At 37.5% G+C, this 24,447-nt stretch overlaps 1 protein-coding gene across 10 annotated transcripts in view; it reads left to right on the forward strand.

Annotated features, from left to right (window-relative positions):
- The window catches only part of LOC136853202 (glutathione S-transferase 1-like), a 498,955-nt gene that overhangs the window by 179,344 nt on the left and 295,164 nt on the right, over positions 1-24,447 (forward strand). For 8 of the 10 annotated variants that reach the window (XM_067128564.1, XM_067128565.1, XM_067128571.1 and 5 more), the window contains one exon: positions 20,739-20,792. The exons of the other annotated variants lie outside the window; for them this stretch is intronic. The gene's annotated coding sequence lies outside the window, so the exon portion shown is untranslated. The remainder of the gene's footprint in view (positions 1-20,738; positions 20,793-24,447) is intronic. 10 annotated transcript variants of the gene reach the window in all.

Raw genomic sequence — 24,447 nt, forward strand, 5'->3', positions numbered from 1 at the left:
CTTGATGGAATTTTGACAAGTTATCTTAAGATCAATATACATTTTTGTGTGGCTGATGAAGAACATGAGGAATTTTTATGTACTTGCTGCAAATTGCGACTGTGGATTTTTGCTCTGAAATATTCAATGGAGTACGCTACAATGATATGAGGAACCTGTAGTTTTTTCTATTTTTTATACCCGTTTTTATCGGGATGAGAAGAAGTAAAAACATGAGGAATTATAGCCCATTCCAGCAACAGATTGAATGAGCTGGCTTAAAAATATTATTTTCTCGTATTTATTTGTTATTCCGTTGATGATGTTTTATTTTTTCATTGATTTTATGTTGCAGATGGTCAGTGTGTCTCTTAATATTATATTGAGAAAACAAAACCATTTGGACAGAAACCTGCAAAGTATAACTGCGTGTGTGAGCACACATTTTGTGGCACTGAAACCGAATAAATAAAATCTTAAAGAAGGAAAAAGGAAATAGCTTTCCTGAATATTAAAAATAACTCTCACCAGGAGAATAGTGTAGGTGGCGCTCTTCAATTAGCCTTGATATCTGTGACAAGAAAATATTTCTCGCGACTTAAAACTGTTAAAGATTTCCCTCGGGGCGTCGGATGATGAAGAGAAACATTTGTTATTATTATTATTATTATTATTATTATTATTATTATTATTATTATTATTATTATTATTATTATTATTACGATGATAATAATAATAGAACCCTTTAATTTGATAAGCTTCCGTAGTATATAAGGCTGAAGAACAAGACAATAATCCATAACTGTTAAATACAAGTAAAAATGCGCTGAAGTTTCTTTGGCGCAATCGAGTTTTCTGTATAGCCGCTACAGCGTATAATCAAGGCCACCGAAAATAGTTCTATCTTTCTGTGGTCTCGGTATAATGCTGTATGAGCCGCGGCCCAAGAAACTTTTACCACGGCCCGGTGGTGGCCTATCCACTATCGTTGCCAGAAGCTCGATTATGGCTAACTATAACCGTATATAAAATAAAAACTACTGAGGCTAGAGGGCTGCAATTTGGTATGTTTGATGATTGGAGGGTGGATGATTAACACGCTAATTTGCAGCCCTCTAGCCTCAGTAGTTTTTAAGATCGGAGGGCGGACAGAAAAAGTGTGGACGGACAGACAAATAGCCATCTCGATAGCTTTCTTTTCCAGACAACTAAAAATGAATGAATGATCTTATGAAACTCGTTACTGCTTACCTTAAACTTAAGGGGATCGGCATTGATAATGCTGTCAAGTCGACCATGCTGTTACATAAATTGCCGAGTGAACTTCATAACAAACGATCTTGATGGGGCGCGCTACGCTGCGCTGGAACCGGGCGCTGCCCGGCATGTCTCCCCTACCTACCCTGCCCACCACCTGGGGCGGACAAACGGGTTTCGAGGAGGAGGGTGGATGTGTCATGTCTCCAATACCCTCCCGATCCCCTACTTACCCTGCCCCCACCTGGGGATGGACAAACAGGTTTGCGAGAGGAGGGTGGAGGTGGCATGTCTCCCATACCCTCCCGATCGCCTACCTACCCTGCCCCCAACCGGGATGGACAAACAGGTTTGCTTGAGGAGGGTGGATGTGGCATGTCTCCCCTACCCTCCCGATCCCCGCCCCCACCAGGTCTGACAAACATGTTTGTAGGAGGTGGATGTGTCATCTCCCCGATCCCACGCCCCCACCAGGGCGGACAAACAGGTTTGCAGGAGGAGGGTGGATGTGTCATGTTTCCCCTACCCTCCCGATGTTTGCAGGAGGAGGGTGGATGTGTCATGTCTCCCCTACCCTCCTGATCCCCTACCTACTCCGCTCCCACCTGGGACGGACAAACAAGAAGGATCCACGCGGATGTTATAATAGATGGGGGTATACTGCTCAGTAGCGTATCAACAATGTATGGATATGGATGTGGCACAGAATTTGTAGCAGTGGATGTTGAATAAAATTCTTAAGTAATTGAGCCAGGTATAGAAATGGATACAGGGATAAAATTGATTGAAATGGTACTGGGTGAAATCCATTATAATAAATGCAGGATAAAATTTATACTAATGGATACAGCATATAATTTAACTGATGGAAATGGGTACGCTAGGAATTGAATATTAATGGATGCAGGATCAAATGAGCAGTAATATATACGGTACAGCGTTAAATTCCGCAGACACTCAGCTGCAGTAGACAAGTAATCTCCGTAGCGGGCAGTGCCACTATGGTGCACCTCACGTGGTGCATTGTAGGCATTAGTTAAGGGTATTTGCAGTGTCCCTTCGGCCCCTAGCTGCAACCTCTTTCATTCCTTTTACTGTACCTCCGTTCATATTCTTTTTCTTCCATATGACTTTCCACCCTCTCCTAACAGTTGTTGCATAGTGCGGCTGCGAGGTTATCCTCCTGTTACACCTTTCAAACCTTCTCACTGTCAAGTTCCGTTTCAGCGCTGAATGACCTCATAGGTCGCAGCACTTGGCCTTTGGCCCAAATCCCATATTCTAGACAAGTCATCGAATAACCCGAGCTGGGAACGAGACGGAAAATAACTCCCCGGTTTCTGGGCAAAATATTTTGCAAGTGTTTACACAAACATCTGACGTTGTGGTTGGCATCAGTCGGCGGGGAAAACATCCCCGCAAAAAAAAAAAAAACATCTCCACCAGTATCGAGGCAGAACCGCTTTCGGCCTTCCAAGACATCGCGAGTTGTCGGAACCTCTGATGAATTATATGTTTACGAGGGCGACCAACTCTTCTCTTCTCGTCGAGGACGACCTATACCGGGTCCCTTGACGTCAGAGCCCCTTCCTCCTCCTCCTCCTCCTCCTCCTCCTCCTCCTCCTCCTCCTCCTCCTCCTCCTCCTCCTCCTCCTCCTCCTCACCTATTGCCAAGTCTGTTTAAGATATCAAGATGGGGAAATGAAATTGGGGTTAGAAAGGAAAAAACGGTCAGTGCTGTGCTTGGGTGTGTCCCCGGGTATATAGTTAGCTGCATAGTTTTCCTTACAGATTCATGTTTATGGAAATATAGTTCTTTCAAATTTATCTATTATTTATATACTTCATAGCAGTTTGGAAGTTAATAATTTTCTTCTTTCAGTCAAGCTGGCTGAACTAGTTTTCTGTTTCAGCTTGTAGCTTGGAAAGCTTAAATGTCCAAAATTTTAATGAAAATGTTTATATTCTTATTTTTGGTTTTGGAAACCATTATAATGGTCTGACGTTTCTTAGTTTTATCAGTTCTGTTATCAGCATCTCAAGTGGTGCACTGTAGGCACTATTTAAGGTTATTGTCAGTGTCCCTTCGGCCCCTAGCTGCAACCCCTTTCATTCCTTTGTTCCTCCGTCCAAATTCTGTTTCTTCCAATACTTCCCACCCCCTCTCAACAATTTTCATATTGCAACTGCGAGGTTTTCCTCCTGCCACACCTTTCAAACCTTTTAACTGTCAGTTTCCGTTTCAGCTCTGAATGACATAAGCCCAGCGTTGGCCTTTGGCCAGAATTCAATATTGTATTCCTCTTGAGGCAGTAAATGCAAAAAAAGTCAAACCAGCACGTAACCTTCAATACGTGTAATCGTATTAGACCACTAACGAGACCATCAGATCTTCCTCGAAGACCTTAAAAGATGTAGATTCCTATCCTTGCCTGTTGACTTGGTAGTGCTGATACAACCTGTCTCTCCAGTCCGGTCAGTCCATCGGCGTTCCTACCTAGCTCATCACTTTTACTGATCTGCATTCCTGTTCGGTGATTAGATAATAGGATTTTTGTCTTTTATTATTATTATTATTATTATTATTATTATTATTATTATTATTATTATTATTCAGAAGGTGAACCCAATTCATACGGAACAAGCCCACAAAAGGGGCCTTTGACTTGAAATTCAAGCTTCCAAAGGATATTATTATTATTATTATTATTATTATTATTATTATTATTATTATTATTATTATTATTATTATTATTATTATTATTCAGAAGATGAAGAATCCTATTCATATGGAACAAGCCCACAAAAGGGGCCACTGACTTGAAATTCAAGCTTCCAAAGGATATTATTATTATTATTATTATTATTATTATTATTATTATTATTATTATTATTATTATTATTATTATTCAGAGGAGGGACCCTATTCACATGGAACAAGCCCACAAAAGGGGCCATTGACTTGAAATTCAAGCTTCCAAAGGATATTATTATTATTATTATTATTATTATTATTATTATTATTATTATTATTATTATTATTATTATTATTATTCAGGAGATGAACCCTATTCACATGGAACAAGCCCACCAAAGGGGCCATTGACATGAAATTCAAGCTTTCGAAGATTATTATTATTATTATTATTATTATTATTATTATTATTATTATTATTATTATTATTATTATTATTATTATTATTATTTTGATTTAGGATATGAACCCTATTCACATGGAACAAGCCCACAAAAGGAGCCATTGACTTGAAATTCAACCTTCCAAAGAATATGGTGCTCATTATGAAGAAAGAGAAGATAAAGGGAAATACCTGTGTCTTTCCTTATACATTCATCCTCCACTTTTGATTGAATTGGGAAGGTTCGAAAGCATTCCAAATATTAGAGATTTCAGAAAGTCAATATATTAGTAAGAAATATGCCGTAGATTATTCGGAATTATTAACTTTGGCCGAGTATTGGAGGAAAATCTTTCTGCTAGCTTGAAGCTTGAAAACATTTAATTATATATATATATATATATATATATATATATATATATATATATATATATATATATATATACATATATACAGGGTGTCCGTAAAGTCTCTTTACAATTTAAAAAATACAGTAGAAAGGCAAGTGAACAGACAAACGTGGAAATAAATACAAAATGAGGAGTAGACATCGAAGTTTTTTGCTTCATTTAATACACCTCTATGTGGGCACCATCAGTTGCACAAAGCACATCAAGGCGGTACTCGATTTCTTGCCACGTTTGTTTTACCATAGCCTCATCAGTGGTGGCAATGGCATCCGTGATCTTTTGCCTGAGATCAGTGATGTCCTGTATCTTTGTTAGACACATGATATCTTTAACATAACCCCGTAGAAAGAAGTCTGGGGGAGTGATATCTGGTGAAGGAGGTGGCCAGGGAATTGAGCCATCCCTTCCAATCCACAGGTCTGGAAATGTTTGATTTAGGAACCAAAAAAACATGCAGTCCCCAACGTGGTGGTGCACCATCTTGCTGGAAAATGATGGTTGGTTGAAGTTCATCTAGTTGAGGTGCCACGTATTCAGTCAAAAGGTCAAGGTTAACATTTGCAGTACTTGATGTCTTGTTGAAGAAAAATGGACCAATGATTCGACTGCACATGATCCCACACCACACATTCACCTTTGGACTGTCTCAGTGAAGTTCCCTATTCACAAGGGGATGTTCTGATCCCCAGATTCTCACATTGTGTGTGTTCAGTTTCCATGAAAAATGAAAGGTTGCCTCATCACTAAAAACAAACTTGGTTGAGGAACATTTCATCCTCAGAAATTCGTTCCAGCTTGTTAACTGTGAACTCTTTTCATCATGTTTTATCATTTGGCTTGAGTGCCTGTAGGATTTGCACTTTGTAAGCGTACAATCGCAAGGTCTTGTGGTAGCTGTAAGTGTCTGGCAGCAGTACAGATGGACTTTGTAGGAGAACGATCAAAGGCTTGTCTTACATGATGGATGTTTTCTTCAGAAGTTCTTGGTCGTCCACTCCTCCCATTATCAAACAATGTCCCTAATTGACGGACGTGACAGTGGATCTCTTCCATACTTAGTTCTGTAGTTTCACCGAGTCTGTGTACGCGATTTTGTTTCAATAAACCATGACACACACTGTGTACCTTTTCTTGAGGAGTAGCCATTTTTTAGGGGTTCATTTAATAGTACCTCTTTCATCGACAGGGTACCTGAAATACACAAATGCAATGTGATTAAAAACCTTGATAACTACTGAGTACATAAAACAAATCTGATTAAGATATCTCATTAATGGCTTTTGTAATATATTTTTTTAAATTGTAAAGAGGCTTTATGGACACCCCGTTTATGAATATATATATATATATATATGTGTGTGTATTTATATATATATATATATACACACTCACTTACAACATATATGTGTGCGCGTGCGCGCGTGCACGTACGTCATTGAGTTTAAGGCCGGGATTTTGCAAGAAAGCCCACTGATTTTGAGCACCTAGCATGAAGGTAAATGTAAATGACCCTAATATTTCACTTTATATTAAAAATTTCAACTTATCTTTGCTAATTCCAACCGGTTGGGAGAGGGCAGAACTTTTATTTTTGTTAATTTTGGTGACTTCATTCACCCTTCCTGCATATGCCATCAGTAAAAGCCGTCTGAGTAGGGCATTTCTCAGGTGTGGGTGTAATTTATTACCAAAGTCAGACTTGGTAGTTTTTAATAGCAAATGCTAGAGAGAGAGAGAGAGAGAGAGAGAGAGAGAGAGAGAGAGAGAGAGAGAGCTTGTTTTTAAAACAGGAAGTTTGGGATAAAAGATTAAGTGAACGAGAGATAAGGGAAAATATGAATTATGATATTGTCAGATAGAGTGAAAAAACCTAGTATCAGGGTAATGCCGTCAGTGCATCTCATGCGGGGTGCACTGTAGGCATTACTTAAGGTTCTTTGCAGTGTCCCTTCGGCCCCTAGCTGCAACCCCTTTCATTCTTATTACTGTACCTCCTTTCATATTCTCTTTCTTCCATCTTACTTTCCACCCTCTCCTTACAATTGATTCATAGTGCAACTGCGAGGTTTTCCTCCCGTTACACCTTTCAAACCTTTTACTGTCAATTGCCGTTTCAGTGTTGAATGACCTCATGGGTCCCAGCGCTTGGCCTTTGACCTAAATTCTATTTTCTGTTCTGTTCTTACCAGTTTTCTGTAGATCTTTTTTTTTCTGCGCAACTGGTCGGATCTGATTCCATGAGCGTTCAACCACACTCACTGGCCGCCTTTGTGCTAGGGTCTATGTTGGCAAAAGGTCGGCCTTACCTGAACCTACAAACAAACCAGCCTCTGTTTCATTGACACGAAGATTTCGGCTGGCGGGTAACCATTTTTAACATTCCCAGGTCACACTTATTCGGTGGACATTGATGCACTTAACCTCTGTGAATCCTAACCCTTGGAATTTCTCGTTATGGAGACTCTTCCCTTATGCTGCCGAAATTTGACATTCTGTCACTTCTTCTGTTTTCCCTTAATCTAGAATATACATATATAATATGCAAATATATATATATACACACACATATATATGTGTGTGTGTGTGTATTGCGTTGGGTTGCCCATCTCATAGGCTACTGGAAAAATAAAAAACCTGAAGAACAAAATGCTTTACAATTTATGTTTAATGCTTCTAAATACTTTACTTACTGTATATACCTACAACTTAGATATCACATTCGCTCAATCTGACGCGCAGATATGTGTGTGCAACTTCACATGCAAATAATATATCTTTATAACCTGGTGTACAATAGTATATTGTATGCATACGGGTATATACAAATTTAATACATAACTTTGCAGAGTTGCAAGTTTGCAAGTGAGTTGTGCGCATGTAAACAATCTCATCAGCCCTGACTGTAAACGCAAACAGCTTCTTGTATGCGCGCTTAACATGCCATTATCCTCCTGAAGACACTACTTGCGCAGCTTATATGTATGAATTCATCTGCATTCAAAACTCTGTATTTGGGTAAAGTTTCCTTGTACTGATGGCGAAGAGCGTGTTGCTTAAAATTCGCCACGCAGATGGCCCTGCTCTGGACAACCTGTTGTTGACATGACAGCGTCTGGATCCACGGCAAGAGGCGGTGGCGATTGGCACATTTCTCGCGTGCAAAAATCCACATTCACATAATCGAGTTCGTGGTGCAGTGTAGGCAATGCTTAAGGTTCTTTGCAGCGTGCCTTCTTAGGCCCCTATCTGCAACCCCTTTCGTTTCTTTTGCTGTACCTCCTTTTACATTCTCTTTCTTCCATCTTGCTGTCCTTAACCCCTTCCTATCAGCTGATTCATAGTGGAGCTGCGAGGTTTTCCTCCTGTTACAACTTTCAAACCTTCTTACTGTCAATTTCCGTTTCAGCGCTGAATGACCTCATAGGTCCTATTGCTTGGCCTTTGGCCTAAATTCTATATTCAATTCAGTTCATAATTGAGTTCATGGGCTTACAATCTGCTGGTTGCATGTGACTGTGGATGTCAAATTCAAATCAAAGGAAATTATAATCAAATCATTAGCACTGGGTATTTTTCAAATTGGACGATGTGGATGCAGTTGAATCTGTATTTTCGAAGTTCTTGTGAAAGTGGGAATCAGCAGACCTTGTGTATCTTTATTTATGCTGTAGTGTCTCTGTCCATAGATACCAAAAAGTTTCATTGAAACTCTTATTTTTGCTTTGTGTTCAGAAATAGCCAATTAATTTTTAGTTTTCTGTAAAAGAAAACTATTATGGAGATGGCTATTTGTCTGTCCGTCCGCACTTTTTCTGCCCGCCTTCAGATTACTGAGGCTAGAGGCCTGAAAATTGATATGTTGATTATCCACCTTCCAATCATCAAACATACCAAATTGCAGCCCTCTAGCCTCAGCAGTTTTCATTTTATTTAAGGTTAAAGTTAGCCATGATCGTGCGTCTGGCTGGGAGTTTCACGGGCCGTAGCTGAGAGTTTCATACAGCATTATACGCTGTACAGAAAAGTCGATTGCTCCAAAGAAACTTTGGCTCGTTTTTTACTTGTTTTCAATTAACCCCTCTTCAAGATGCAAATCTACTAAGGCTTATATGCATGTTAATTACATGTTCTTATAGAGACAGAGCATGACTCCAAATTATTTTGTAGATTTTTTGGTGGCGCAGAATGTAACAAAATTAAATATTTTTATATTCTTTGTTGTTCTTAAACCCTGTATTGGATAGTCGGTTTTGCTTTTAATTTTTAAGCTGCTGGGCGATCGACAAGTTTGCCTGTGCTTGTGAGTTTCTTTCGTGTTTGTTGGTTCATGGTGTTGATGTTTTACTTGTAACACACCACCTACCTCCTCTCTCTCTCTCTCTCTCTCTCTCTCTCTCTCTCTCTCTCTCTCTCTCTCTCTCTCTCTCTCTCTCATATGTCCCCAAGATGCTTAACGCAATCGGGCCGCCTGACCAAACTCACACAGAATCTGCCGAGGCGAAATCGAGCCGCCTGGGACGTTCATTACCGAAATAAGTAGGGCCTCGTTTTTACCAACTTCCCCCGAGATAACTTCAGTCACGGAAGCGGGCATTTGGCGGCACACTGCCTTACTTGCCAAATGCCCCATTTGCTGACGGCCCCGTAATTGACTGCCTAAACGACCCACATGATGGTAACGTATAATCACTGGAGTGCGATGGCGTGCGATTTCTTCTTGGTGTCGTTTTCTGAATGATTAAGGGACGTAGAAATGTCCGGCTTATTAATGGTTCGCATTTGTCGATCGGCTTCTTGAATGGTTCATTCAACACTTGGGTTTGGGAAGGGGGGAAACGCTTGTGTGCTTTGCTCTGACTTTGTTAGATGTTTTTGCATTCTGGATGATGGCTTGAGAAGTGGATGTTCATCGCCTCCTCTGGGGAGGTGTGGGGAAACTGGTGGCCTGTGTTCGTTTGAGAGACTTTTAGAGGAAATTATGGCTCTGGTTAATGAGTGTTAATTGGTTTGGTGATGGCGCTAGTCTGCTTTTTTCCGATGAATTCCCAGGTAGTCTTTATTAAACCTCGATATACATACATACATTTGAGGAATTCTCAGGTAGTCGTTAATAAACCTCGATATACATACATACGTTTGAGGAATTCTCAGGTAGTCTTTATTAAACCTCGATATACATACATACATTTGAGGAATTCTCAGGTAGTCGTTAATAAACCTAGATATACATACATACATACATTCGAGGAATTTCCAGGTAGTCGATAATAAACCTAGATATACATACATACATTTGAGGAATTCCCAGGTAGTCGATAATAAACCTGGATATAAATACATACATTTGAGGAATTCTTAGGTAGTCGATAATAAACCTAGATATACATACATCTGAGGAAAGTCTTTAATAAACCTCGATATACATACATACATTTGAGGTATTCGTTAATAATAAACCTAGATATAAATACATACATTTGAGGAATTCCTAGGTAGTCGATAATAAACCTAGATATACATACATCTGAGGAATTCCTAGGTAGTCGATAATAAACCTAGATATAAATACATACATTTGAGGAATTCCCAGGTAGTCGATAATAAACCTAGATATAAATACATACATTTGAGGAATTCCTAGGTATTCGATAATAAACCTAGATATACATACATCTGAGGATAATAAAATTCCTAGGTAGTCTTTAATAATAAACCTAGGATCGATAAATACATACATCTGAGGAATTCCTAGGTAGTCGATAATAAACCTGGATATAAATACATACATTTGAGGAATTCTTAGGTAGTCGATAATAAACCTAGATATAAATACACACATTTGAGAATTCATTTGAGGAATTCTGGTAAAGTCGATAATAAACCTAGATATACATACATCTGAGGAATTCTCAGGTAGTCGTAATCGATAATAAACCTGGATATAAATACATACATCGTTTGAGGAATTCCTAGGTAGTCGATAATAAACCTAGATATACATACATCTGAGGAATTCCTAGGTAGTCGATAATAAACCTGGATATAAATACATACATTTGAGAATTCTCAGAATTAAACCTAGGTTTGAGTCGTCTTTATTAAATAATAAACCTGAGATATCGTTAATAAAAATACATACATTTGAGGAATTCCAGGTAGTCTTTAATAAACTCGATAGATATAAAACATCGATAGTCGTTAATAAACCTAGATATACATACATCTGAGGAATTCTCAGGTAGTCGATAATAAACCTAGATATAAATACATACATTGAGGAATTCCCAGGTAGTCGATAATAAACCTAGATATACATACATACATTTGAGGAATTCCCAGGTAGTCGATAATAAACCTAGATATACATACATACATTTGAGGAATTCCCAGGTAGTCGATAATAAACCTAGATATACATACATCTGATACATTTGAATTCCCAGGTAGTCGATAGTCTTTAATAAACCTAGATATACATACATACATGAGGAATTTACATAATAAACCTCTGAGGAATTCCCAGGTAGTCGATAATAAATAGATATAAATACATACATTTGAGAATCCCAGGTAGTCGATAATAAACCTAGATATAAATACATACATCTGAGGAATTCCTAGGTAGTCGATAATAAACCTAGATATACATACATACATCTGAGGAATTCCTAGTTAGTCGATAATAAACCTAGATATAAATACATACATTTGAGGAATTCCCTAGGATATTCGATAATAAACCTAGATATAAATACATACATTTGAGGAATTCCTAGATAATAAACCTAGTAGGTAGTCGATAATAAACCTAGATATAAATACATACATCTGAGGAATTCCCAGGTAGTCGATAATAAACCTAGATAATACATACATACATTTGAGATAATAAACCTAGAATTCCCAGGTATTCGATAATAAACCTAGATATACATACATCTGAGGAATTCCCAGGTAGTCGATAATAAACCTAGATATACATACATCTGAGGAATTCCTAGGTAGTCGATAATAAACCTAGATATACATACATCTGAGGAATTCCCAGGTAGTCGATAATAAACCTAGATATAAATACACACATTTGAGGAATTCCCAGGTAGTCGATAATAAACCTAGATATACATACATCTGAGGAATTCCCAGGTAGTCGATAATAAACCTAGATATACATACATCTGAGGAATTCCTAGGTATTCGATAATAAACCTAGATATAAATACATACATCTGAGGAATTCCCAGGTAGTCGATAATAAACCTAGATATAAATACACACATTTGAGGAAGGAATTTCCCAGGTAGTCGATAATAAACCTAGATATAAATACATACATCTGAGGAATTCCTAGATATAAATACATACATCTGTAGTCGATATAATAAACCTAGATATACATACATCTGAGGAATTCCTAGTTAGTCGATAATAAACCTAGATATATAATACATTTGAGGAATTCCTAGGTAGTCGATAATAATCCTAGATATAAATACATACATCTGAGGAATTCCTAGGTATTCGATAATAAACCTAGATATAAATACATACATCTGAGGAATTCCTAGGTAGTCGATAATAAACCTAGATATACATACATCTGAGGAATTCCTAGGTAGTCGATAATAAACCTAGATATAAATACACACATTTGAGGAATTCCCAGGTATTCGATAATAAACCTAGATATAAATACATACATCTGAGGAATTCCCAGGTAGTCGATAATAAACCTAGATATAAAGGTACACACATTTGAGGAATTCCCAGGTAGTCGATAATAAACCTAGATATAAATACATACATCTGAGGCATTCCCAGGTAGTCGATAATAAACCTAGATATACATACATATAGATATACATACATACATTTGAGGAATTCCTAGGTAGTCGATAATAAACCTAGATATAAATACACACATTTGAGGAATTCCCAGGTAGTCGATAATAAACCTAGATATAAATACATACATCTGAGGCATTCCCAGGTAGTCGATAATAAACCTAGATATAAATACATACATCTGAGGAATTCCTAGGTAGTCGATAATAAACCTAGATATATACATACATCTGAGGAATTCCTAGGTAGTCGATAATAAACCTAGATATAAATACACACATTTGAGGAATTCCCAGGTAGTCGATAATAAACCTAGATATAAATACATACATCTGAGGAATTCCTAGGTAGTCGGTAATAAACCTAGATATACATACATCTGAGGAATTCCTAGGTAGTCGATAATAAACCTAGATATAAATACATACATTTGAGGAATTCCCAGGTAGTCGATAATAAACCTAGATATAAATACACACATTTGAGGAATTCCCAGGTAGTCGATAATAAACCTAGATATAAATACATACATCTGAGGCATTCCCAGGTAGTCGATAATAAACCTAGATATAAATACATACATCTGAGGAATTCCTAGGTAGTCGATAATAAACCTAGATATACATACATCTGAGGAATTCCTAGGTAGTCGATAATAAACCTAGATATAAATACACACATTTGAGGAATTCCCAGGTAGTCGATAATAAACCTAGATATAAATACATACATCTGAGGCATTCCCAGGTAGTCGATAATAAACCTAGATATAAATACATACATCTGAGGAATTCCTAGGTAGTCGATAATAAACCTAGATATAAATACATACATCTGAGGAATTCCTAGGTAGTCGACAATAAACCTAGATATAAATACATACATCTGAGGAATTCCCAGGTAGTCGATAATAAACCTAGATATAAATACATACATCTGAGGAATTCCCAGGTAGTCGATAATAAACCTAGATATAAATACACACATTTGAGGAATTCCCAGGTAGTCGATAATAAACCTAGATATAAATACATACATCTGAGGAATTCCCAGGTAGTCGATAATAAACCTAGATATAAATACATACATTTGAGGAATTCCCAGGTAGTCGATAATAAACCTAGATATAAATACACACATTTGAGGAATTCCCAGGTAGTCGATAATAAACCTGGATATAAATACACACATTTGAGGAATTCCCAGATAGTCGATAATAAACCTAGATATAAATACATACATCTGAGGAATTCCTAGGTAGGCGATAATAAACCTAGATATAAATACACACATTTGAGGAATTCCCAGATAGTCGATAATAAACCTAGATATAAATACATACATCTGAGGAATTCCCAGGTAGTCGATAATAAACCTAGATATACATCCATCTGAGGAATTCCCAGGTAGTCGATAATAAACCTAGATATAAATACATACATCTGAGGAATTCCCAGGTAGTCGATAATAAACCTAGATATAAATACACACATTTGAGGAATTCCCAGGTAGTCGATAATAAACCTAGATATAAATACACACATTTGAGGAATTCCCAGATATTCGATAATAAACCTAGATATACATCCATCTGAGGAATTCCCAGGTAGTCGATAATAAACCTAGATATAAATACATACATCTGAGGAATTCCCAGATAGTCGATAATAAACCTAGATATAAATACATACATTTGAGGAATTCCCTGAGGAATTCCCAGGTAGTCGATAATAAACCTAGATATAAATACACACATTTGAGGAATTCCCAGGTAGTCGATAATAAACCTAGATATAAATACACACATTTGAGGAATTCCCAGATATTCGATAATAAACCTAGATATACATCCATCTGAGGAATTCCCAGGTAGTCGATAATAAACCTAGATATAAATACATACATCTGAGGAATTCCCAGGTAGTCGATAATAAACCTAGATATACATACATACATCTGAGGAATTCCTAGGTAGTCGATAATAAACCTAGATATACATACATACATCTGAGGAATTCCCAGGTAGTCGATAATAAACCTAGATATACATACATACATCTGAGGAATTCCTAGGTAGTCGATAATAAACCTAGATATACATACATACATTTGAGGAATTCCTAGGTAGTCGATAATAAACCTAGATATACATACATACATTTGAGGAATTCCTAGGTAGTCGATAATTTAGGAAACCTAGATATAAATACACACATTTGAGAGGAATTCCCAGGTAGTCGATAATAAACCTAGATATACATACATACATTTGAGGAATTCCCAGCTAGTCGATAATAAACCTAGATATGCATACATCTGAGGAATTCCTAGGTAGTCGATAATAAACCTAGATATAAATACACACATTTGAGGAATTCCCAGCTAGTCGATAATAAACCTAGATATACATACATACATTTGAGGAATTCCTAGGTAGTCGATAATATACCTAGATATACTCACATACTTTTGAGGAATTCCTAGGTAGTCGATAATAAACCTAGGTATCCACGCATACACATATATACAGACATACATTTGAGGAAATCCCAGTTAGTCGTTAGTAAACCTAAATATACACACACATGCATACATACATTTGAGATTTCCGAGATAGGCATACAAGCATACATGCATACATACACATTTGGGGAATCCCTAGGCTGTCGTAATAAACCTACATTAGATGCGAACTTAGGTCATACATACATATATGCATACATGCATACGTAGGCCTGCATATATTTATGTGGTTAATATTCTCCTTCTTCACGCTAGGTTATGCGCTCCTAGAACGGATTCCTTTCACGCAGAAGCCAAAGCCTTCGATGGCACTCGATGTACTAAAATACCCAGACGATAAGTGCAAGAAAAAAAAAAAAAAAAAGAAGGACGCTGTGTGGCCTAATTACCTGACACTAATATTCTCGGAATTGGCCAGGAGCCAACGTGCATACCTTCCCGAAAAGGGTCTAGAGAGAGAGAGAGAGAGAGAGAGAGTTCTCTGTGATTGATATTTGTCGAATGCTGAGAGAGAGAGAGAGAGAGAGAGAGAGAGAGAGGTTCTTTGTGATTGATATTTCTCGAATGCAGAGAGAGAGAAAGAGAAAAAGAGGGTGTTCTTTGTGATTGATATTTCCCGAATGCTGAGAGAGAGAGTGTTTTCTGTGATTGATATTTCTCGAATGCTGAAAGAGAGAGAGAGAGAGAGAGGGTGTTCTCTGTGATTGATATTTCTCGAATGCTGAAGAGAGAGAGAGAGAGAGAGAGAGAGAGAGAGAGAGAGAGAGAGAGAGAGAGAGAGAAAGGTGGTCTGTGATTGGTATTTCCCGAATGCTGAGAGAGAGAGAGAGAGAGGGTGTTCTCTGTGATTGATATTTCTGGAAGAGAGAGAGAGAGAGAGAGAGAGAGAGAGAGATTTTCTGTGATTGATATTTTTCAAATGCTGGAAGAGAGAGAGAGAGAGAGAGAGAGAGAGAGAGAGAGAGAGAGAGAGAGAGAGAGAGAGAGGCTCTGTGATTGGTATTTCTCGAATGCAGAGAGAGAGAGAGAGAGAGAGAGAGAGAGAGAGAGAGAGAGAGAGAGAGAAGCTTCCCAGGTATCTATTTTTTGACGTAGAAAAGCATCCTTATCAGTTTTACCATTCGCACGAGAGAGAGAGAGAGAGAGAGAGAGAGAGAGAGAGAGAGAGAGAGAGAGAGAGAGAGAGAGAGAAGCTCCGTGATTGATATTCCTCGAATGCTGATTCACTCTTCTTTCATGACTTGCGTCAGCTCAGGTTTTAAGATTTCGTGACCCAGATGCTGATTTAGGAATTTTTTTTTTTTTCAGTGGCTCCACCATCGCTGTAACATAAAAATCATTTTAGTTTTCTGCAAAAGACGACTATTGTGTCGGCTTTGTCTGTCCGTCCGCACTTTTTTCTGTCCGCACTTTTTCTTTCCGCCCTCAGATCTTAAAATCTATTAAGGCTAGAGGGCTGCAAATTGGTATGTTGATCATTCACCCTCCAATCATCAAACATACCAAATTGCAGCCCTCTAGCCATAGTAGTTTTTATTTTATTTAAGTCTAAAGTTAGCCATAATCGTGCGTCCTGCAACGATATAGGCCAGGCCACCGCCGGGCAGTGGTTAAAATTTCATGGGCCGCTGCTCATACAGCATTATACCGAGACCACCGAAATACAGATCTAATTTTGGTGGCCGTGGTTATACGCTGTACAGAAAACTCGATTTTCTTCGGCGCATTTTTTACTTGTTTTATCATTTTATTTAATGTATGTAGACAGTGTGTGTGTTATTGTCTCTACTTCGTATATTCCATGTGAATGGCCTTGAGCTGAAATAAAAAAATATTATTATTATTATTATTATTATTATTATTATTATTATTATTATTATTATTATTATTATTATTATGTATCCTGAGGTACGGAGTGATGGATGCCAGTTGTTGTTGATTCCTTCTATTAGTCATCACCTCAGGTCACGTCATGATTAGTTTTTGGCCAAATGGTTATTTTATGACTCTCTCTCTCTCTCTCTCTCTCTCTCTCTCTCTCTCTCTCTCTCTCTCTCTCTCTCGTGAATGGTAAAACTAATAAGGCTGCCTTTCTACGTGCAATAAGACAGATACCAGAGAATCTCTCTCTCTCTCTCTCTCTCTCTCTCTCTCTCTCTCTCTCTCTCTCTCTCTCTCTCTCTCTCTCTCTCTGCATGTTGATATCTTCAAATGAATCACAGGCACGGCGTTAAAGAGTCAGGAACGCAAATAGAGATATTTGTAGCAAAGATAGAAACGACATTGTCAGCTTTAATTTTATGTAAATAAATGCAACTTGGGAAAAACTAACACACGTTTTGAATGAAACCAAATAATGAAAGTGTGAATAATTGAGTCATGGAGACTTTGGTGGCTAAGTGCAGTTTTTTTGTGTGTGTAATTTTAATTTTGACGAGAAATAAACTCTTGTCGATCACTCCGAATATCGAGACCAAAACGAAATGTGTGTCAGAGAAACTGTTCATTCAACTGTCAGTTCCCGTAGGGGGTTGGGGATATTGACGTCTGTGCACCTCATGCGGGCCACTGTAGGCGTTACTTAAGGTTCTTTGCAGCGTCCCTTCGGCCCCTAGCTGCAACCCCTTTCATTCCTTTTACTGTACCTCCGTTCATACTTTCTTCCACCCTCTCCTAACAGTTGTTTCATAGTGCAACTGCCAGGTTTTCCTCCTGTTACACCTTTCAAACCTTTTACTGTCAATCTCCCTTTCAGCGCTGAATGACCTCATAGGTCCCAGTGCTTGGGCCTTTGGCCATTATTCTACGTTCCATCCCAACGGTCAGCAGAGTTCTAACAAAAATAAAAATGTTCCTTAAATAGCCAAGGAAAATGTATAATAAACGTGGCTGATTTCTCCAGCTGGGGTTAATGGAAACACTCCATTTATTGCCAAAATAGATTGTGGCCCCATTGACCTACAACTTACTCCTGAAGTAAAACGTAGAACTTGGTGGGTTTTAATCGTTCTCCAAGTATTTCCGTAACAGATATTTACCTAAAGTGACGTATCAACATCGCAAATTTCTCACCCCTTGCTTCCGCCTCTCCATAATAAGCTAATTGATTTCGAAGATTGGTAGATCCAAGTTCCTGTATTCTCAATGACTGATTCCCCTGATTCTCCCCAAACCCTATATTCATCCAGCCCCTTAGGGGGAGGGGGTTGGCTAGAGTGCCGTCAGTGCACCTCAAGCGTTACTTAAGGGTCTTTACAGCGTCTCTCCCGTGGCCCCTAGGTGCAACTTCTTTCCTTCCTTTTACTGTACCTCCGTTCACATTCTTTCTTTCGTCTGACTTTCCATCCTCTCTAACAGTTGTCCGACAGTGTCGATTTCCCTTTTCAGCGGTGAATGACCTCATAGGTCCCAGCGCTTGGCTTTGGTCTCAAATTCTATATTCTGTTTTATTCTGTATTTATCCAAGGGAGAAGTCTTATTAATTTCACAATCTAATCTTGACAGCATGGGGGCTAAGTGGTACTCATTCTTACCATAGCCCATGGATTCGAATCTCGGTACGGAAGGAATGATTGCATTTTCACATGTTTCGTATCTGGATTCAAGTTGCGTAGCGATAATCCTATTCAGACCTTTTTGCTGTCAGTTTCCATTTCAGCGCTGAATGACCTCATATTCTCAGCGCTGGGCCTTTGGCCGAAATCCTAATTCTGTAGTGATAAGCCTATTCAAAAAGTGAGGTGAAGGAGAAGTTCAGTTGTCTCTGCGGCCATTGATAATACAAATTTATCTGGTGAAAGTCTCCAATAATTGATCTAATATACTGCATATATAATTCATGTAATTCACAGTGGGTTATGCAATGTGGATCATGAACTCGCTGTAACACAGGGTACTCGTCTCGATAGAAATTAAATTTTTCTGATTTTTCAGCATCTTTTGTGGACATTCGGTTGGTTGATCAGGGCAAATTTCAATTGTGAAAAGATTATTTGGGTAATGAAAAGCAGTAACCAAGGTATGGAATAGTATGTCATTTTCATTTGTTAGTTAATTTTCAAAGGTCCGACATCGAAATTCATGAGTAACTTTTCAAGTTTCTGAATTATTGTTACCATTGATTATTTTTACGCTTTGGTTTTGAATATGTTATAACATTAGTAGATTGCCATTTAAAGAGCACAAGAAATCGGCTGGATGTGGTAGGGAAGCAGCCCCTCTTACTATCAGCTGCCGTAAATGATGTTAATGTTACAAAAAAAAAGAGGGGAGACCAATTTACAAATCATAATTTGTCTCCTAAAGAAAAAAAAAAGGTGTGCTGACAGCAGCGGTAGGGGAAACAAGCTATAAATTAAAAATTTTCTTAAACTATTAAAAAATGCGCCGAAGTTTCTTCGGCGCAATCGAGTTTTCTGTACATCGTATAATCAATGCCACCGAAAGTAGATCTATCTTTTGGTGGTGTCGGTATAATACTGTATGAGCCGCGGCCCAAGAAACTTTTACCACGGCCCGGTGGTGGCCTGGCCTATATCGTTGCCAGACGCACGATTATGGCTAACTTTAACCTTGAATAAGATAAAAACTACTGATGCTAGAGGACTGCAATTTGGTATGTTTGATTATTGGAGGGTGGATGATCAACATACCAATTTGCAGCCCTCTTGCCTCAGTAGTTTTTAAGATCTGAGGGCGAAAAGAAAAAGTGCGGACAGAAAAAAGTGCGGACGCACAGACAAATCCGGCACAATAGTTTTCTTTTGAGAAAACTAAAAATGGAAGAATAATTTGTCTCCTAAAAAAAAAAAAAAGCAGCAGTAGGGGAAACAGGCTATAAAGTGAAAATTGTCTTAAAAACGAAAGTAAATGTCCATTAATAACTAGATGGGACACAGGTTATAAAAACAAGTTACATTATAAAAAAGAATAAATGTAAATTAGGGGCATAAGGGGAAATAATATTATATGTCATATACTTCCGCGAAAGTTTTCGTAGCAAACGTAAAAAGATCAAATAAAAAATCGCAAATGTTCAATAAATCTGCAAACTTAGGTGATGAGTACGATACGACTTTGAGGGTTGGACTTGGGATTTAAATAGAGATTTGGGATCTGGTTTGCATGTGGTGAAACAACTGCACCATTTATTGAAATTTTCTATATTATATGTATATATATATATATATGTGTATATATATACAGTATTTATGTATGTATGTATGTATATATATATATGTGTGTGTGTGTATATATGTATATGTATATATATATATATATATATAAATATATATATATATATATATATATATATATATATATATATATATATATATATATATATATATATATATATATATATATGAAAGACTGTAATTGTTGCAAAATTATTTCAGTGTCTTGCAGATGCACAGACGCTGAAACCAATTTTACTATTCCCACTGAGCTGCAAAAGGTGCAACGATTGATTTATGTAGTAAACGTGACATAAAATATTCATGCTTATGTTACTGTGCTACATTACTTGTGTATAACCAAGAGATAAACAACTTCTTCTTATGCCCTGGAACTCTCTTTGCCTTTTCAGGAATCGAGTGGAAGGAAAGTGCTTCTTGAAGGAAGACGCCACGTCCGGTGCATAGTAAGTGTGTTCGTTTTATTAGCCATTTTTGCAAGCATAAGGAACGGTTGTAGATTAATTATCCGAGGGTTCTCTCTCTCTCTCTCTCTCTCTCTCTCTCTCTCTCTCTCTCTCTCTCTCTCTCTCTCTCTCTCTCTCTCTCTCTCAGACAGGTAGAAGGATTTTGAATTCATTTTCCAGGAGTGTGTGTTCTCTCTCTCTCTCTCTCTCTCTCTCTCTCTCTCTCTCTCTCTCTCTCTCTCTCTCTCTCTCTCTCTCAAACAGGTAAAAGGATTTTGAATAAATTTTCCAAGAGCTCTCTCTCTCTCTCTCTCTCTCTCTCTCTCTCTCTCTCTCTCTCTCTCTCTCTCTCTCTCTCTCTCTCTCTCGCGGACAGTTTGATACCAAGCACTGGCAATTTATAATTGTCAGACTCTATCAGGAGAGATTTCTCTTTTCCCTCCAGCATAATGCGGGTGTGAGGCCGCGGCTTGGAACACAGGACAAGTGGCGAGCCTTTTCCTCCCTCCAGAGTGATACACTTAAGTCGCCCGAGGAGAGAGAGAGGAGAGAGAGAGAGAGAGAGAGAGAGAGAGAGAGAGAGAGAGAGAGAGATACCATCGCGCCATAGGCACTCAGGCAACTTTGTTTCGGCCACTTAGCGCAGATAGGGCCAAAATGGATGGATGGGCGGATGGCTTCGCCTCTGTGTGACTCTGTGCGGCACTGTGTGGCTCTGTGTTCGCTACTCTCTTTTATTTCTGTCTCTGTTTTTGTTTATTTTTCTTTTTTTCCATTGGTTCGCGGTTGTCACTTTTTGCTCAAGATGGGTTTTAGGCTTGATAAGGCTTGTACTTGTTTCATCTGTATGTTTGTTGATTTAAATGTTACATAATTATTTGAGTGAGGTCTGTGGTAGGCATACACGTGTATATGTCTGTATGTATGTATACTGTATATATATGTGTATTTATATTTATATATATATTTTTAATTTATATATATATATGTACATATATATTTATATATGTATATATATATATATATATATATATATATATATATATATTTATATATATAATGTATATAATTATATAAATATATTATATTTATATCTATATCTATGTTATGCATGCATGCATGTATGTGTGTATGTATGTATGTATGTATGTATGAAGTGTTGTTCCTTACACACATGTGACTTTTTTATGGTCGCATTTATTAAACCACAAGTACCCTTAATATCAGATTCACTTTACCTTGGGAATAATTTACATCCAGAGGGCATTATAATTGGTAAGTGCTTCTGCCCCGGGTATTAAATGAAGAGTCTTTTAACGCCGCACCAGAGTTGCCAGTTTTAGAATTTTTATTTATTTATTTATTTATTTATTTATTTATTTATTTATTTATGCATTTATTTATTTATTTATTTACATTTTTTTACAAAGTAATTCCTTGCAAAGTGATTTGTTTATCGTGTTCTGAAAGAGGTTTAGAATAATTCGATGTATTATTCTGCCTGTTGATGAGATATTGGACAATTATATTTATTTATTAGGTCTTTTTAAGTTTCCTGTAAAAGAAAACCATTGAGATGGCTATTTGTCTGTCCGTCCGCCCTCAGATCTTAAAAACTACGGAGGGTAGAGGGCTGCAAATTGGTGTGTTGATCATCCACCCTCCAGTCATCAAACATACCAAATTGCAGCCCTCTAGCCTCCTAAGTAGTTTTTATTTTATTTAAAGTTAAATTTAGCCATAATCGTGCATCTGGCACCGTTATAGGTGCCAACAACACAGGCCACCACCTGGCCGTGGCTGGATTTTTCATGGGCCGCTGCTGAGAATTTCATGAGCTGTGGCTGAGAGTTTCATACAGCATTATACACTGAACAGAGAACTCGATTGCGTCGAAGAAACTTCGTCGCATTTTTTACTTTTTTTTTAATATGGTGTATATTGGAATTAACGTTTGCCGTAGTTTAATGACTGGTTTTTAAGTTTTCTAATAGAAATTGATACGAAATGTTAAAAGATACATTTCTAACTTGATTGTTTAGTGAGTGCATGACTTTCCAGGAACCAAAACCACACCCTTAGAACTGTGTATATGTGTAAAATATGTAAACCACTTTTAGAAGTCTTATCTGATTACTAGTTATTTACAGATTTTTGTCTCATGCACTTGTCTTCTGTATTGCAGTTCGGTCAAGGAGTTGAAACTACAGTATATTCCTAGTGCAAAGTCATTTGTATTGCACTAAAAGCATATAGGCATTTCTTGTAATCTAATGGTTAATTATATACCCATGTTAACAGTGGTGTCATTTGTTTCAAGTACAATTCTAAACAAGTACAAAAAATTGCCGAAGTTTCTTCGGCGCAGTTGAGTTTTCTGTACAGCTTATAATGCTGCATGAGCCTCGGCCCACGAAACTTTCAGTCAAGGCCCGGTGGTGGTCTGTCCTATATCGTTGCCAATAGCACGATCATGGCTAAATTTAACCATAAAAAAATTAAACCTGTTGAGGCTAGAGGGCTGCAATTTGGTATGTTTGATGATTGAAGGGTGGATGATCATACCAATTTGCAGCCCTCTATCCTCAGTGGTTTTTCAGATCTGAGGGCGGACAGAAAAAGTGCGGACGGACAGACAAATAGCCTTCTCTATAATAGTTTTCTTTTACAGAAAACTAAAAAGAGCAATTTGCGTCTTGAATTTTAGATCATAGATTAATTTGAATACTGAAATGTGTTTCAGGTCTTTGTTTTAACTCTTGAAGCTCAAAATTCTCTCGTTGAGAGAGAGAGAGAGAGAGAGAGAGAGAGAGAGAGAGAGAGAGAGAGAGAATATTATCCTGAAGTGTCTGTGATGAATTGTGATTGATGGAGGTAGTAAAATATTGTATAGTGTTGCAAACACTTCACTTTATCTCAGGAACAAAACAGCATAGCAGTAGCTTGCCATAACGAGTCTCTCTCTCTCTCTCTCTCTCTCTCTCTCTCTCTCTCTCTCTCTCTCTCGATACACTTTTTTAGGGAGAAGTAAATTTTTGTACTCGTTTTAAACGCTGCTGCTTTTTAATAGAGAATCGTTTCTGTGCACTTAACAGAACCATCAACAGACTCGGATGTTAATGCCAGAATCCTCTTGTAAACTGTTTACAAACATAAGTAAGTCTAGACAGCTTTCACGTTTATAGGAGGGGAAGAACTTTGTGTATAGGATGTTTGCGATAGGGAGAGGGAGAGAGAGTTTGGGTATGAGAGTGTGTGTTTGTGTGTATGAACAGGATGTCAGTGATCGCAAGTGAAATACAGTTTTTTTTTATGAAACATTTGCATTTTGAAGAGATTAACATTCTTTTGCAATATATATTTATATATGTATATATTTATATACGTGTGTATATATACTGTATATTTATATATAATATATATATATATATAAACATATACATATACATATGTAATGCATTGTGTGTAAATGCAAATGGAGAAGCTCAATAGTAGACCATGGACACTCTCTTGGAAGGCCTGTTGTGTGAACCCGGCGTACTGCCCACTAGTCAACCCAACAACCTCATCTCTAAAAACTGAGGAAAAGGCCTATATATATATATATATATATATATATATATATATATATAGATATATATATATATATATATGT

This window comes from Macrobrachium rosenbergii, chromosome 26 (genome assembly GCF_040412425.1).
Source record: "Macrobrachium rosenbergii isolate ZJJX-2024 chromosome 26, ASM4041242v1, whole genome shotgun sequence".
Taxonomy (NCBI): Eukaryota; Metazoa; Arthropoda; class Malacostraca; order Decapoda; family Palaemonidae; genus Macrobrachium; species Macrobrachium rosenbergii.